This window comes from Caretta caretta, chromosome 10 (genome assembly GCF_965140235.1).
Source record: "Caretta caretta isolate rCarCar2 chromosome 10, rCarCar1.hap1, whole genome shotgun sequence".
In the NCBI taxonomy this organism is placed as follows: domain Eukaryota; kingdom Metazoa; phylum Chordata; order Testudines; family Cheloniidae; genus Caretta; species Caretta caretta.
Window position 1 is genome coordinate 18,555,907 of NC_134215.1, and position 18,202 is coordinate 18,574,108.

General features: G+C 41.4%; 1 long non-coding RNA gene across 1 annotated transcript; it reads right to left on the reverse strand.

The window, feature by feature from the left end:
• Window positions 1-2,006: 2,006 nt before the first annotated feature.
• LOC142073459 (uncharacterized) lies at window positions 2,007-15,777 on the reverse strand. The gene is made up of 3 exons (XR_012670362.1): window positions 15,688-15,777; window positions 2,500-2,556; window positions 2,007-2,249 (listed from the first exon to the last, which is right to left on the reverse strand). It is a non-coding gene; the product is annotated as an uncharacterized LOC142073459 (long non-coding RNA).
• Window positions 15,778-18,202: the final 2,425 nt, after the last annotated feature.

Here is an 18,202-nt window from a genome sequence, read left to right on the forward strand (position 1 = left end):
ACGTGTCAAAAGCTTTGCTAAAGTCAAGAAACAATACATCCACTGCTTTCCCTTCATCCACAGAACCAGTAATCTCATCATAGAAGGCGATTAGATTAGTCAGGCATGACCTTCCCTTGGTGAATCCATGCTGACTGTTCCTGATCACTTTCATCTCATGTAAGTGCTTCAGGATTGATTCTTTGAGGACCTGCTCTATGATTTTTCCGGGGACTGAGGTGAGGCTGACTGGCCTGTAGTTCCCAGGATCATCCTCCTTCCCTTTTTTAAAGATTGGCACTACATTAGCCTTTTTCCAGTCATCTGGGTCTTCCCCCCTTCGCCACGAGTTTTCAAAGATAATGGCCAATGGCTCTGCAATCACATCCGCCAATTCCTTTAGCACTCTCGGATGCAACTCGTCCGGCCCCATGGACTTGTGCACGTCCAGCTTTTCTAAATAGTCCCTAACCACCTCTTTCTCCACAGAGGGCTGGCCATCTACTCCCTTTAGATGCGACTAAATAGGTCAGAGTTTCTGCTTTATTGTGTTCTACGACTTTCTGCCTGTGATGGTTTTATTGCATGTCATGATATAAAGGTCCAGTGGATTGTTTTCTCCTGGTTTTTAATTTGCTTGATAGTCTAGTGACTGGTATGAATACCATTCTTCCTGTTCATTATGGAGGCATGCATGTGGCATTACAAAACACAATAAATGCAAAACTGTGCTCAGACTCATGAAGATGGAAATGCTGGCATCCTGACTGCTGCTAATATTTCACTTTTTAGTCTACTGTATGAATCTCTTTGCCCCATTGGTGAGAGTGACTTGCTAGCATGTGCAACAATGTTCACTTGGTCGGAGTTTTGGCTGTGCTTTTACATTAGTATAGCTCCCAGCCCAACTGCATTGACATAAACAGTTAGTTCATTCTGCTGGTGTTAATTAAAATAAGCTAAGAGTATCACTTGTTATCATAGCTTCTAAAGGCATACAAGCATCTCTGTGTCTATCAGCCCATTTCCATGGCTGATCTTTGTTTGTCAATTCATGTTGTGGCTGTGTACAGGTTGCTAAATCTGGAGTGAAACAGGAGCAATGATTAATGAAACCCAGATGATTTCTTGCTTCTACAGCAGTCTTTGGCTCAGTGGCATGTTATATCTATACCTCCTTTCTTACACCAAAATAAATGCAACTATAAAATTAAATCCTTGCCCTTTGTTACTTAGGTGGTGTAGGTAGCTACGAACCTGTTATGGTGGGAGTCACCAGATGATGCTAGTAGGCATATTGGTGGGGGTGTGCTTCATTTGGGGGCAGTGCACAGCCTTTGAAGAAATGATGCATTATTGTTCTGTTTCTCTTTGGTGGAGTTGTTGCAAGAAGCAGGAGAATTTCCTATCTGCCTTAAACTCTTTAACTAGCAGAGCTGCTCCATGGGAACTTGGCACTAGTGAGTTGGCTTCAATTCCTGAAAGAAGGGATTGCCTGCTATGTGGTGTTCGACCACGTCTGTTCAAGGACTGGTGTGTCTATAATGTAACTAAAACAAGTTGCACAAAGAAAACACTGGAAATCAATGTCACTGATTTCTCCTCCATCAGGAAACTCACCTTCAAGTCCTTGAATTCTGCTACCACCTGGCAGAGGGGGGTGACAACATAATGATTTTGATTTCTACATATTTCACCTTGACATCTCCAGGAGTCTGCAGAGCAGCTGCCATTTTGTGAAGTGGAGTTGATGCAGTATGTTACCAAGGCAACCAACATCATGCTCTCTCATGGAAACCTTACTTTTGTTCATTCTTGTTTTGTTGTCTTCCTTAATTTAAAATAAGTAATTCATAGTGGTAGTACATGGTTGCGCTTTGTGTATTAAAATCATAACCACACCTCTCTTTGTTTCAATCAAATGGCATCACTATTTTCTTAATCAAAACCCTCTGAAAACAAATTCAACCATAAAATGATTTTTAATCTTTAATATTTTTATGACAGAAACAGCTTCAGGACTTGGGGCCGTACCATTACATGGTGCCACATAACCCTCTGTAACTTATAATTTGCTTCTAATTTGCTAAATTAGATTCTTTTCTTACAGCCTTTGGAGTACAGATGCTAGCTTGGCATCAAGTTTATCTTGTGTTTCTCCATGCACCACAACATCCTCAGGGACATTCAGTACTCCATGGATTCCTGATTGCTGACTTTCAATGACATTCCGAAAGATCTCTGCTGCTGATGCGAGATTGTCCTCTGTCCTACAGGATATAAAAGACAACAGTGCATTTAATATATTGGAGTATATGAGTCACAGCAGCAGTTTGTATGATTTATCTATAAGACAATGGTGCTGCCATGGCATGTTCTGTAAATATAAGCACAAACAAATCATGCTGTAACTGGTAGTAAATTTCCTTTACTGCTGAAGTGTCTAAATTAATAAATGCAGTGGCAGCATATACAATAATTAAATAATTCAAAGAATATGCTGAATAGGAGGCTGCTCACCCAGTACAACTGTGGTCCATTCACCTTCTCTGACAAAGGTATGGGAATTCAGAGACACTGCAGAGAGAAAAGAAAACAATATACCTCATGAGGCCTGATGACTCTGCAGACCTTGCCAGTGGGAGTAGGGCCATGGCAAGGGCTGGGGTGGGAAAACAACCAACGTGCAGTCTTAACTCTATAATGGACACCAGTGTCATACACCAAATTACATAGGCACACTGTGATCACTTCTGTAACGTCTACGTTAAAAAACAGGACCCAGTGTAGAACACCATTAACAGTGCAGATCATCCATTCAGTACTCTTCCTACACTGTACAGAAGAAACATCTTACCACTACCATTTGCTACCCAGCACCAAACCTCACGTACATATGCATTCCATACAAACCAGGATTGTGGGTGAAATCACATATAAAGGCTGCACCAACCCTCTATTAATCAGGCACATAATAACAACAAACATGGAGTTCCAGGGAGCCTACTGGTTTCCACCAAGGCCAGGGTGAGAAGGGGAACTGAGGAGTGGTGTGTCAATGAGGTGTGGAAAGATTTTACTGTTTAATTTCCTTGCCTTTGATGGCTTGTGTTGGTGGACTATATAGTGTAACAACCTCCGATCTAGACTTCCTAAGTTTTTGGTGAGGGGTATATCTCGGCGTAACCCAAATGTGTCATATATTATCTTCATATTCCCTTTTGTAAGATGTATTGTTTTGTATGTATATGAGGGCTAGGGTAGGGAGTGCGAAGAGGAGAAATGGCTTTCAAGCGCTCTACATAGGTTCCATGAACAGACAAGGAAAATAAAAACATTGTTTTAAAAAATGTTCATTTTCCCACTTGAAATGAAGCAAGCGGAAAAGAGAAGATAGTCAATGAGAGGCACAAAGAGGTGTGAGTCAAATGCTGATGAGCATATGTTCCCGCATAGGTGGGAAATATCATAGGGTCTCCTGAGTTATATTTTCTATTGGCAATTCTGGTGAGGGAAGTTACTGAGTTAATCCAACTAAAATAATCTGCTGAATTGGCTTGGAAGATAGTCTCTGGGAGTCTTCTCTGAATTCTTGTTGTTTTTTAAATTCAGCTAAAATCAGTGTCCGACCCAAACAGGAGCAGGGTCACATATTTTGCGCTGACTGATGCACCCTGTGCAACCCCCCTGAAGTCACTGGAATAGTATACAGTGGAATATGGCGACAACTGTATGTATAATCATAGCTCTCTATTACCAAGCAGTTTACATACAACTCGTCCCCCTGTTAAAGCCACATCTATTTTAACCCAGCTTCCGCCCCACTCTCTAGCAGATTAGGGCAAGTATGAGATGCTACACCCTGTCAGAGAGTGGAGGTCTTGATCGTGTACCCCCAGTACTCTAGTCTGGAAGGCATTTGTGCTGGAGTGCAGAAGGAAATAGGGAGTATGTCAGAAAGACACTTCTGGAACAAAGCTTTATAATGAATGTTTCCTGAAATGGGATGGAAAGGACTTTTGTATGGGGCTTTTAAGGGTTTGGATTTACTATTTTGGAGATAATAGCCTCCAAATTAGCATAGCCATGTCTTCTTCACAGGCTACTCTCTGGTACAAGGGATGCTTTATACTGATTTCATTTAACATAAGAATGGCCACACTGAGTCAACAATGGTCCATCTACCTCAGTATCCGATCTTTGGACAGTGCCCAATGCTAGATACTTCAGAGGACATAAACAGAATGGAGCAATTATCAAGTGACTTATCCCCTGTTGTCCAATCCCATCTTCCGGCAGTCAGAGGTTTAGGGACACCCAGACCATGGGATTGCGTTCCTGACCATCTTGACTAATAGCCATTCAGGGACCTATCCTCCATGAAGTTGCCTAATTCAGTTTTGAACAAAGTTATACTTTTGGCCTTCACAACATCCCTTTGCAATGATTTCCACCACCTGACTGTACATTGGGTGAAAAAATACTTCCTTTTGTATGTTTTAAATCTGCTGTTGTTAACTTCATCAGGTGGCCCTTAGTTCTTGTGTTTATGTGTAGGGATAAATAACACAACCCTGTTCACTTTCTCTATACCATTCATGATTTTTATAGACCTCTATCATATCCCCCTTTTGTTGTCTCTTTTCTAAGATGAGCAGTTCCAGGGCTCATCTGCACTGGGAATTTAAATCAGCGTAGCTACATCTCTTAGGAGTATGAAAATTCTTCCATCGATCTAGCTACTGCCTCTCGGGGAGGTGGATTACTTATGCCGATGGGAGCACCTCTCCTTTCAGTGTGTTGTGTCTATACTGAAGCACTACACGTGCAGTTGTGCTGCTGTAGTGTTTCAAGTGTAGACAAGCCTCCCCCCCACATTTTTAATCTTTTCTCGAATGGAAGCTGTTCCATGCCCCGAATCATTTTTGTTGCTCTTCTATGCATCTTTCCCAATTGTAATATATCTCTTCTGAGATGGGGTGACCAGAACTGCATGTTGTATTCAAGGCGTGGAAGTACCATGGATGTATGTAATGGCATTATGGTATTTTTCTGTTTTATAATCTATCAATTTCCTAATGGTCTCTAACATTCTACTAGTGTTTTTGACTGCTGCTGCACACTGAGTGGATGTTTTCAGAGAATTATCCACGATGACTCCGAGATCTGTTTCTTGAATGGTAACAGCTAATGTAAACACTGAATTTCATCTGCCATTTTGTTGTCCAGTCACCCAGTTTAGTGGAATCCTTTTGTAATTATTTGCAATCGATTTTGAACTTAACCATATTGAGTAATTCTGTATCATCTGAAAATTTTTGTCATCTTACTGTTTACCTCCTTTTCTGGATCATTTATGAATTGCTTAAACAGCACAGGTCCCAGTGCAGATGCTTGGGGGAATCCACTATCTACCACTATCCACTGTGAAAATTGACCATTTATTCTTACTCTTTGTTTCCTGTCTTTGTTTTCAGCTCAGCACCTGTGTTTGGAATTGCTCTTCAGTACTATTTACTTAATCCTTTAACAAGTTTAGGGCTGTAGATATTTTTTTACTTGACTCCCTGATCAAGCAGGTGAGACCCTGCATTAGTGTAACAGTTATAGACAGCACACTTGGCTTTAAAAGAGTAGCTGTTGCAGAAAGCATTTTTCATTTGATCTCTTAAGGCCAATTTCTGCCTTCAGTTACACTTATGTTGTCCCTTTGATTTTTAAAGTGTGGGAGTCTGATTTTCTTCTCACACTAGTCTTACACTGGGGTGTGAATCCATTGGCTTAAATAAATTTCCTCATGATGCATTTTCCAGTGGGAGCAAAAGGAGAATCAGATAAAGGAAGAACATTTTTTTTTTTAAATCAAAATTCTGAACAAACAATTCTCGGTTATGTGACTCTTTCAGTATTCTAGAAATGTAGGACCTGATACAAAACCCATTGAAACTAATGGAAATTTTTTCATTGACTTCAGTGGGCTTTGGTGTTCAAATGCCATAACAATGTTCAACATTTTCTTTGTTAGGCTTTAAACTTTGTCTTCCTGTAAGAAGTTTTAATAAGAGTAGAAAATGCGTGGAATATTTAAACTGAACTGTACTTTAAAAACAGAAAAGGGAGCTAGTTCTAGGGTCTGAAGGACATTTCGCTTGATTGGAGCTATTTTTTCCCCCCTGACATCTATTAAAATAATTTGAATTTTGCTGAACCTGTGCCTGATCAAATATTTTTCCTTTTGAATTGCTGCTGTATTTTAGTAGGGATGTGTCAAGTAGCTATGTCATTATCTCCGATGTTCTCCTGTAGATTCAACAGGTGTCCGATATTCAAAACAAACCCTACAACTGAAGATAAGAATAAACATTTTTTAACTGATAAAATGATGTGTATAGCTGCAGATGAAGAGTGGCAGCTTGCTTCACAAATTCACATTCTGATATGCTGAGCAATGAGAGTATGAACTCTCTATAGGTGAGAAAATACAAGTAAAGGTTTGCTCCTGGTATTTCTCCTCTTTCTGCTTGTAATCCCATTCAGCTGAATATAGATCATTCTACTAAAGGGAGATAAACACGTTGCCATTGATCATCCTTATGGGTATGTGATATGTTGTATGTTCAAAGGAACAGTCCCCCTCCTTCCTCGAACCCCAGACTCTCTCAGTTGTGTGCCTAGTTCCAGAGCTGGATTTAACATACATAAAGAAGGACTGTTCAGTGGGTTATCATCAGGAAATGGAGCATCTCACCTAGACTACTGGTTTGAATCTGTCTCAGAACAGTAGTGACTGACAGGGGTTGGAATCCAAATGCTCTTTGGTTCTGTATTTGAAATAGGTTGATGGTATCAGCCCAGTCCCCAAGGGATGGGTGCCCTTTGCAATGGGCATCCTTGTTGAGGACTTCAGCAGAGAAGCTAAAGATTGAGTGAACATGGGTCACTGAGCTCTCTCTTCACTCCTAACGCTGGTCTCTCCAGGTAATAGTTCAGATACACGTGTAGGGAAGCTTGCATCACCATTGTTAATGTTGCACCTACTCTGTGGATTAATATGGTCCTTGGGTCTCCTTGGCTGTTAACCAAGCAAGATCAAATGCATGCAATTTTGTGTGCAATTTTGTATGGAAAGGGAGGCAAAACAGAGGTAATATGCTATGATTTGGACGTATGACTCTGGGAAGCACCTGGTCTCCACATAATGTAACAAAGGATTTGTCTGTATAGCTTTTCCATTCAGAAACTCATTGAATGCCCTGGTATCTACTTCACTGAAGCCCGCAAAAATTGTTTTTCCTTCATTTTCATGCCCTTCTAGAAATTTGAGTGCGTTTCCCCATTTGACACAGGCTGAAGGAATATAACACACATTTAGTTTTTGTTCTCTTTACTTTTGATTTATGGTCTTTAAAACAACAATTGAACAAATATAAAGTGAGACAAAATAAAACTCCACAGTCATTTGAAAAAGCCTGATATCTTGGATCATGTTTTGCAAGATAAAAAAGATCAGATATCACCTATGTCCTCACAAACTGCTTCTTCACACAAAGCAAATAATCATAAACAGGTTATTTCATTGACAGTAAGTTTAAAATCAAAGGTCTTGTCTAGTAATACAACCACATTGTCAGACTGTTTTTCTAACTGTTGCTGTAAATGTTATGACATTCAAAAGATGCATCAGATTTTGTTGTTTTGCTGTGTGGCTTAAAGCATAAATATAGAAAAAATGCCAGCAGAAAAAATGTTAGTAATTTATATTTGAACCTGGAAAATTCTCTTGGGTTTCACAGAAATATCCAAAGTAGCATGAAACAGTCTGAATTATTCCCCATTTTTTATACAGCTTGTTTTGTTTGTGATGACCTCTTCCCTCCATTTTTACTTTGTCATGTAAAATGTTTTCTAATTAGAATTACTTTTTAAAGGAAGCCAGTAAAACACTATGGCAGATTTAGGCCCTTATCCTGCAAATAGATGTGCCACTTTGAATCTGTATTCTAGTGCGGAGCCTTCCTGAAGTCAATGAGACTCCAAACAGGAATATGGGTCCATAGTGGGGATGCTCTTAAGGGGGCTTATCCCATAGCCTTTTGGAGGTAGCAAACTTGTTGCCATGCGTCTTTTGCAAACACCTAGCATAACCTTAGCATTATGGCCCAAGTTTGCAATGTGCTAAGCATCTCCTGAGAGGTGCTGCACAGTGTCTTTAATACCCATTGAAGTGTGTGGGAGTTGAGGATGCTCAGAGTATTAGGCCCCTACTAAATCATCATCTGTGAATACCTTATGTGAGGGAGGTCCTGATGGAATAACACTGAAGTATGCAATAGAGCAGGAAAATCCATTTGGTCCACAGATTCTGTTATCTGTATTACAGTATTATCTATAGGCCAGAGGCCCATGGTGCTGGGTACTGTAGGACAAACATATGACAGACAGCCCCTGAGCCTAAGTGCTTACCATTTTAATTCTAATACAGGCAAGTGACTGCCATATTGTTCCAGTGAGGTGGCAAAGTTTGCAGATGATACTAAACTGCTCAAGATAGTTAAGACCAAAGCAGACTGTGAAGAACTTCAAAAAGATCTCACAAAACTAAGTGATTGGGCAACGAAATGGCAAATGAAATTTAATGTGGATAAATGTAAAGTAATGCACATTGGAAAAAATAACCCCAATTATACATACAATATGATGGGGGGCTAATTTAGATACAACTAATCAGGAGAAAGATCTTGGAGTCATTGTGGGTAGTTCTCTGAAGACATCCACGCAGTGTGCAGCAGCAGTCAAAAAAGCAAACGGGATGTTATGAATCATTAAAAAAGGGATAGAGAAGAAGATGGAGAATATCTTATTGCCCTTATATAAATCCATGGTATGCTCACATCTTGAATTCTGCATACGGATGTGGTCTCCTCATCTCAAAAAAGATATACTGGCATTAGAAAAGGTTCAGAAAAGGTTAACTACAATTAGGGGTTTACAATGGGTCCCATATGAAGAGAGATTAAAGAAGCTAGGACTTTTCAGCTTGGAAAATAGGAGACTAAGGGGGGATATGATAGAGGCATATAAAATCATGAGTGGTGTGGAGAAAGTGAATAAGGAAAAGTTATTTACTTGTTCCCATAATATAAGAATTAGGAGCCACCAAATGAAATTAATGAGCAGCAGGTTTAAAACAATAAAAGGAAGTTCTTCTTCACTCAGTGCACAGTCAACCTGTGGAACTCCTTGCCTGAGGAGGTTGTGAAGGCTAGGACTATAACAGGGTTTAAAAGAGAACTGGATAAATTCATGGAGGTTAAGTCCATTAATGGCTATTAGCCAGGATGGGTAAGGAATGGTGTCCCTAGCCTCTGTTTGTCAGAGGGTGGAGATGGATGGGCAGGAGAGAGATCACTAGATCATTACCTGTTAGGTTCACTCCCTCTGGGGCACTTGGCATTGGCCACTGTCAGTAGACAGGGTACTGGGCTGGATGGACCTTTTGTCTGACCCAGTATGGCCATTCTTATGTTCTTAGAGGCTTGTGGGAGTGTACCAGGATCCTAAGCATGTCAGTCATCAAAAAGGGTCAGGCCAGGGTTGATTTGAAACAGAAGCCAAAGGCAGAAAATTCTTGCTACAACATCTGTTCAGTCTCTCTGTCACTGCCGGAGCTATGCTGGCGTACCTACCCTTTCCCCCTACCGATCTATGCCTTGCTTGGGAGTCTATCCACAATCAATATGGAGCATGCTTTCTCTCACAGCAAGTCTTTTCTGAATGTCTATATATTCAATTTTGCAACTTTATCCTATTGCTCCAAGCTATACCCCCAAGTTCTACACTGAGAATTTTCTCTTCATTCATGGTTTTTGTTAGGAGAGTGCTCTGTGAGTATGTCTACACCGTGATAAAGAGACCCCAGCACGGCCCCGACCGGCCTGTGTCAGCTGAAATGGGGCTCAGGCTGTGGGGCTATAAAATTGAAGTGTAGATGTTTGGGTTCAGGCAGGGGCCTGGGCTATGAGACCGCACAAGGGGGTTGGATCTCAGAGCCCAGGCACCATCTAGAGCTCGAACGTCTACATGGCAATTTTTAGCCCTGCAGCCAAAGCCCCACGAGGCTGAGTCAGCTGACCTGGGCCCTGAGTTGTTTTTCTATTGCTGTGTAGACATACCCTGAATTTCTAAACTGTTAATAAAGTGCCAGTAGATGGCACTCAAGAACATGTAGCATAGTTCTTGGGTTTTCTAGGCCCAATGAAATGCAAATGGCTTTCTCTTGGTGCTTTTTACATCACCTTCTAGCAGTGTTTATGCCTTCTAGTAAATGCAGACTGTTACTAAATGCTCCACCCCTCCTCCACCCTTAGTTGTCTCTTAGTGTGGCTTCTGTAATTTTCCATGAAAGCTGGTCCTGCCTTCATACAAAATATTTTTATCTCCACTCCTTCTGGTTTTCAGTGTCCTGGCCGGTGTCCAGAGCTGAATGCAATGGGTATAGCAAGGACTCTGTAAACTGCGCCATTTGGGCTAGTTTAACACTAATCCATCTCAGCCATGCAGTTCATGTGCTAAACCCCTAGCAAATGAACCATCATAACAAATAATTCCCCCCACCCCAACATATATACAGTATTCCTCATACAGCACAAAAAATCCCAGATTGCTGGATAAAGCACAAAAATACTACATTAAGTAACTGAAACCCCTTAATTCATTTAGCGTAGCTTGGGCATTCCACAGCATCATTTACACGTATATTACTATTACTTTACGCAGCATCATAAGTAGCGATGATTCAGATGAGAGAATGATCAAGTGTTTTCTTTCAGAGTAGCAGCCATATTAGTCTGTATCTGCAAAAAGAAAAGGAGTACTTGTGGCACCTTAGAGACTAACAAATTTATTTGAGCATAAGCTTTTGTGAGCTACAGCTCACTTCATCGGATGCATTCGGTGGAAAATACAGTGGGGAGCTTTTATATACACAGAGAACATGAATACAATGGGTGTTACCATACACGCTGTAACGAGAGTGATCAGGTAAGGTGAGCTATTACCAGCAGGGGAGTGGGGGTGGGGGTGGGGGGGAACCTTTTGTAGTGATAATCAAGGTGGGCCATTTCCAGCAGTTAATAAGAACCTGTGAGGAACAGTGTGTGGGGGGCGGAATTAACAGCCCCCAACTAAAACCCCTCCAATGCATCATCAAGGATCTACAATCCATCCTGAAGGATGACCCATCACTCACAGATCTTGGGAGACAGGCCAGTCCTTGCTTACAGACAGCCCCTCAACCTGAAGCAAATACTCACCAGCAACCACACAACAGAACCACTAACCCAGGAACCTATCCTTGCAACAAAGCCCGTTGCCAACTGTGCCCACATATCTATTCAGGGGACACCATCATAGGGCCTAATCCCATCTGCCACACTATCAGAGGCTCATTCACCTGCGCATCTAACAATGTAATATATGCCAACATGTGCCAGCAATGCCCCTCTGCCATGTACATTGGCCAAACCGGACAGTCTCTACGTAAAAGAATAAATGGACACAAATCAGATGTCAAGAATTATAACATTCAAAAACCAGTTGGAGAACACTTCAATCTCTCTGGTCACTCGATTACAGACCTAAAAGTTGCAATTCTTCAACAAAAAAACTTCAAAAACAGACTCCAACGAGATTAATTGGAATTAATTTAAATTTGCAAACTGGACACAATTAACTTAGGCATGAATAAAGACTGGGAGTGGATGTGTCATTACACAAAGTAAAACTATTTCCCCATGTTTATTCCCGCCCCCTCCTCCCCCACTACTGTTCCTCACATGTGCTTGTCAACTGCTGGAAATGGCCCACCTTGATTATCACTACAAAAGGTTCCCCCCCACTGCCACCCCCCCATCTCCTGCTGGTAATAGCTCACCTTACCTGATCACTCTCGTTACAGTGTGTATGGTAACACCCATTGTTTCATGTTCTCTGTGTATATAAAATCTCCCCACTGTATTTTCCACTGAATGCATCCGATGAAGTGAGCTGTAGCTCACAAAAGCGTATGCTCAGATAAATTTGTTAGTCTCTAAGGTGCCACAAGTACTCCTTTTCTTCAAGTTTTTTCTGTCATTGATTGACACAACCCACATCTACTGGGTCCAGGTGCATGAGCTATGAAATGGTGTGACACAAGCAGTTAAAGGTTGTTTGTAGGGTTTTTTTTTTTAAATATACAGAACATAGAACAAAAGTAAAGACATGAAGTGGGTGAAATAGCTGTGGCTTAGCCTAAGACCTGCTTGAATCATCCATAGAATTATATAACAAATCTGAGACCTCACAGGGAAATAGTGCAAAGCCTTGAGAACAAGTACAGTACTCAGCCTTTTGTATTTGGAAACTAGTTTCTGTAGAAATTGAGGCTTGCAAACAGCACAGTAGATAATCTTATGGTCTTGAAAGCTAGTATGTATCTACTTATTTAGCTCATCTTGTTGTAACCCTTCTGCCCATCAGAGTTGGCAGCAACAAGGGCCGGCTTCAATATCTAGGGGATCCATTCCAATAACACAATGCAAACCGGCTCGAGCCCCCACCCAGTGACCTGGGACAAATATATACCACCCCCGCTGGGCGCCTCCAAGAGGCAATACTTCCCCTCTCGCAAGCACATAGTCTGAGTGTAGCAAAAAGCCTTTTAATAACAGAGAGAAAGAATGTGGCATTATGTTGGGGAAACACCACCAACAGGATTCATAACACAATCCATGAGCAAAAAAAAAACCCACCCCAAGCAAATTGGGGCATGCCCCTTTCCCTTTGGTTCTTGAGTCCAGCAACTCCAAATCACCCAAAGTCCCAAAAGTCCAGTGACCCAAAAGTCTCTGTCCCTGGTCAGGGCAGCCCCAGAGTTCAAAAGTTTATCTGCGGAGCTTTACCTCCCAACCTGGGTGGAGATGGGACAGGGGTAAGAGGCACCTTACATGATCTGAAGCTGACCACCCCACAGCTCCATAGGCCTTCGCTCCGCACCGCTCCGCCAGCTGCCCCACAAACTCCTTCGCTCAGCTCTGCTCCACTCCGCGGCCCACAAGCAGCTCCCGCCATCCCACAAACTGCTCCACGTCCCACCAGCAACTCCCGCTGTCCTATGAACTGCTCCACCAACCTGTCCACAAGGCACTCCAGCCATCCTGCAAACTGCTCCACAATATATCTTCAGGCTCCCCCACTACTTAACACAACGCTCAGTGATTTCAGCTCTTAGTCAGTTCAGCTCTTTGGTGAATTCAGCTTGTAGTAGGGGAGCCTCAGTGCTGGTGTACTATTAGCCCAAAGTGAGCTCAGCAGCCTGTAACTAGACTTCTAATGAAATCAAAATTAGCTCTGATATTCCACAGTGGAGAGAGGAGGAAGTGCAATTAGCATGTAAGGCCCTCACCAAGGGGCCCATACCACCAAGTATTAATACTTGTCCCCAGCCTCTTTCAATTCACAGAGTTTTGGAACCCATGACCCTTGCCTAGCGAGTGCCACTTAGTTGATGGTGAGTCCCTCCATCATAACAAAAGGCCAAGCATTTGGGCAGCTATGGCCTCATTCTAGGCGGGGTGGGTGTGCCTATGCAAATGAGATCGGCCCCTGAAGTTCTTTTCCACAACTTGCCACACCTCACCACCAGATGTCAGGGTGGAGCTCATCCTGACACTGCTTACATTGTTATAGAGTGTCTTCCCTCCTGCTCCTCAAAAAACACAATTCCTTTTTGATGTTACCCTGGTAAACCAGTATTTGTCAGGGGATTAGCCTCAACCCTATAAACTCTAGTTACCACCCTTCAGTTGGGCATAAAAAAAGTCAACATCTTAAATGCTAAGTTTACAAAACATTAGGACACCAGTGATCTGAAAAGCCAAACTCTGAGGTAATTTTTGACTGCATCTCCTTCTGGGGTTTTTAAAGTTATTTTCTCATTGTAAACTTCAGGTTAAATCAGTGTTTATTGTGCAGTACTGGGTCCCAGTGGACAAATGAGTCACAGAGGAGTGGTTTCACATGTCTGTGTTTAAAGTATTCTTTTATTTATATCTTTTTATTGTGTCTTCTCCAAGGCAGTAAATAGACAGACTTAGTTTAAGTGATAGTAGTTCTGTCATCAAATATAGTGAATCCGCTGTATGACTCTTAAAAGACACATTTTAGAGCTCTCATTCCTTCAAGTGATGCTGCTTAGTCTTGGTCAGGAACAATGCAGTCTGATTTAAAATAGACATTACAGTTACAAAATAGAGAAAAAAACCCCTCTATTAGAGAGGGTCATATGGTGAGCCATGATTCTTGAGATGTAGGCGGTGAGCTAGCAAATTTGAGATGTCTTGAAGACAGAAAAGACCCTAATGACTGAAAACAAACACTAATCAGAACATGGCTGAGAACTGGCTTAAGATGCTCAAACAACAGTGAAAAGAGGGGGGAAAAATTAAGTTGTAATTTGTGAGTCTTTCAAAACCTGCTTATTTCAGGAGAGATTGTATTGTTATGAACATACACAATTCATCAGACTCCAGTGGGTCTTTCCATTGACTTCAGTGGACTATGGAAGAGGCCCATCATGAGTTATGGAAGAAGATGGGCCAAATTCTCTACTGGCCTAACTCTACTACGTACAATAGAGATAGGCCACCAGTGAATTTGGCCTGATGACTTCAGCTAGCAATGGTCTTCCATTCACAGGTTTTGTGGATTCTTTTGGAAACTGCATTTGGAAACACAAGGCCTAATTCATCACTTACTCATGTGTTGCTTTGTTTTATGCTGGTATTTCAGTGGAGTTATAACTGACTTTCCCTGATGTGAGAACAGAGTTTGATCCCAGATCACTATGCAAGATATTACTGCTTACACTCATTTAGGCTTTAACACTAGACTTATCATGTCTACTATAACATATAGCATGGTATGCAGTACAGTATTTTGCAAGTTGCTGCTATACCTTATTTTTTTTGCATGGAACTGTTTTTGTTTTTCTCAAACACAATAAGGGCTATATGAAGTCAAAGAAATTTGGACCCCATTTCTTGATGCATTTGGATAAAGAATGCAGAGACAGTCCAATAATTCCAGACTACCATTCAACCTGACCTCTCTGCTTTTCTCTTCCTCTTCCCCTTTTTGCCTTTTTTTTGTTTTTTGTTACATCCACCCTAATATCTGTGTAATATTGTCTGATTTTTGTTTTGTTTTGTCTGGTCTTGCAGCTTTAAATTTGTGTCATTGCATAATTTTATTTGATGTAGACAAGCTGTAAGTTGTTTATCTTTTAGTATTTTTTATGAAAATTAAATTTAAAAAAATCACAAACACATGAACAAAATAAAATCACAAAAAACACTACACTGACAACTTGTAAAATTTCCTCCTCAAATATTAACTGATTTTTTTAAAAAGCAAAAATAATAAAGAAACCTCCTCTTGCATTCTATTTGCTAGAGGACATCTACTCTGCAAATGTGTGCACTAAATTTCAATCTGATAGGATTTGAAACAAGTGTGTGTGACCATTGTAGTGCAGCCAATTACATTTTGTTTTAAAATCAAGTTTTCCAGGGTTCACATTTTTTTCTTTCTTCACTATGGAGGTAATACTGTCAAGTGTTTTGCTGTTTTATTGCTCCAAAATATAAACTGAAAAAGGTTAATGTGTACCTTTTAAATGAAGTCTTTGGATGACAAACTTGGTTCTGAACTGGCCCAGTGCCCCCTCCATGGCTATATCCTCCCACCATGAAAAAGCTCCCATGCATCGTATTCCTTCACTGAAAGCCAAGTTAATAAAAGATTGGTCAACTAAAACTGACTTAATTACAGGAAGAGCTTTTGTTTTCATAGGGCAAATAGAAAAAAAAAGCTGGCTCAGGTGCTTGGGGGCAATATTCAGGTGGACAGATTCCTCTGCAGGTCTGCTGACACTAATCTGCTGGCAGACTGGTTTGTTTCACTGCTTGCTGTTTCCATAGTGACAAATCTCAGGTGGGATGACCATCAGATAAAGGCCTCAGCTGAGTGCAATATGTTTTCTGCTCCTGCTGCATTCAACCTAAAATCTTCCTTCAGAAAAGGATAGCGAGTGCCACCAGCTTCGCTTATCAATTCTTGTGGGCACCTTCACTTACACCATGTTAAAATTAATGGGCCAAATTCTTCACAGGTGCAAACGTTTTAAACTCCATGAAAATAAATAGCGCCGTGCCCGTTTATCCCCAACATCGCTAGTGAGCAGCAAGCCCATCATCTGGGTGGCCAAAAGACAAGGGACCTGATTCAGCAATATGGTGATTGCCCCAGATGGGGAGTTCTGATAGCACAAAATGGCTCATTATTATGATTTGTTCTCTGACCACACAAGCATGCTAGGCACAAAGCATACAGACAAAAAACTGTCCTTGCCCCAAAGATATGGCAAGTTACTTAGGGAGGAGGTATGAAAGGGCTACAAAAATAAAATAAAGTAAAAAGCCCCATATTTGACTCGTTCCAAATTCCCATTTCTTATTATTTGACTCCATTGCACTGATTGCAATGTTAATCCTGGCATATTGTTTCTTGGAAGCTGTTTTCTAAATTCATATTCCTGCCTTTCCTATTTTTTTAAGACTTATAATTTAACCTTTGCCTCTTTTCAGTTTTTATTACTATTAATGTTTGCCTTTTCTATAAGGTTTTTACTTTTTGAAAACATAGTATTACCCAATCCTCTCTGAATTTCAAACATTTGACCCCCCAATTTTCCATTTTACAATTGAGCGAGACAAGGTAGGTGAGGTAATATCTTTTATTGGACCTATTTCTGTTGGTAGAAGAGCTCTGAGTAAACTTGAAAGCTTGTTTTTTTTCACCAACAGAAGCTGGTCCAATAAAAGATATTACCTCCCCTACCCTGTCTCTCTGATGTCCTGGGACTAACATGGCTACACCATCACTGCAAGCAACTATTTAAACCCTACTTAGAACAGTCAAGTTACTCATGCATGTAAATATTTGCAGGATGGTGCTCTCAGATTCTGAGTCACTGTTCCAACCCTTGCTCTTCTTTGCATAGAGTCAGATTACCTTCCTTTTGTTTCCCGAGTGGGCTTCTCCCAGCTCATTCACCTGCCTTTCTTGACTAATACTTTGCTCTCATAAAGCCCCTACATTCTTGCTCTCTTGGCCACCTGCCCTCCCATGTTTATCTGCCTTTGTAGAGCAGCTACTTATATCACATTTTTCATAGAGTGAGATCGTTCCCTCCAGATCTGCATACAAAGGGTACCATGGCTATATGGCTCTTCCACCCCACCCATTTGCATAGAAAGAACACCTAGCTGCATCTGCAGCACTGTCTCCTCCTTTCCTTTGGACTTCTGGAGGCTTCTCTGTGAGTCCAACTCTCTGGCCCCGAGGAGCTTAAAAGGAAAAGATCCCCTGTCTGCATTATGAAAAGGAGTACTTGTGGCACCTGTGGATGCACCTACAGCTCACTTCATCGGATGCTCATGCTCAAATAAATTTGTTAGTCTCTAAGGTGCCACAAGTACTCCTTTTCTTTTTGCGAATACAGACTAACATGGCTGCTACTCTGAAACCTGTCTGCATTATGTTACCTTTCCTACAGAACCCCTCCATGGCAAGGATCTGCCTTTACATCTGTATGCAGCTTTGGCAGGGGCAGCCATGCTTTCAGGGGCCAGTGTGGGGTCCAGTCGGTGGGGCTAAAGCTGGCATGAGTCCTCTGCAGGCGTGACTCTAGCCTCTAGTGTGTCCTTGTGATCCAAAGAGTTTTTGGTGGGCCCTATCATCTAGTGTAGATGTGAAAGGGAGACAAACAGGGCTCTCCCAACCCCCCCATTTTATGAGGGTATCCTTAACAGTTTTTCCTTCTGCAGAGCTCTCTCCCATGGGTTGTGGGCAGAGAGGAAAATCAGACCCTTTGATAATCAAGATGGACAAGGTGACCTGTAGAGGAGGCCATTGCAGGGCTGCTGTCACTAGTATATTCTCAAATAGTTTTGTTCTGTATTGTGGTAAAAAAGAACAAAAACTGAAGTGAAGGTTGGAGGCTGCGAGAAAATATCCTTCTTCCTGGGTTACCCATGTGATACCCTCTTCACTCTCCCTCCCCCCAAGACCTAATGTTAAAATTAGTCTCAAGCTTACTGCCTAAATGCTTTCTCCACCTATG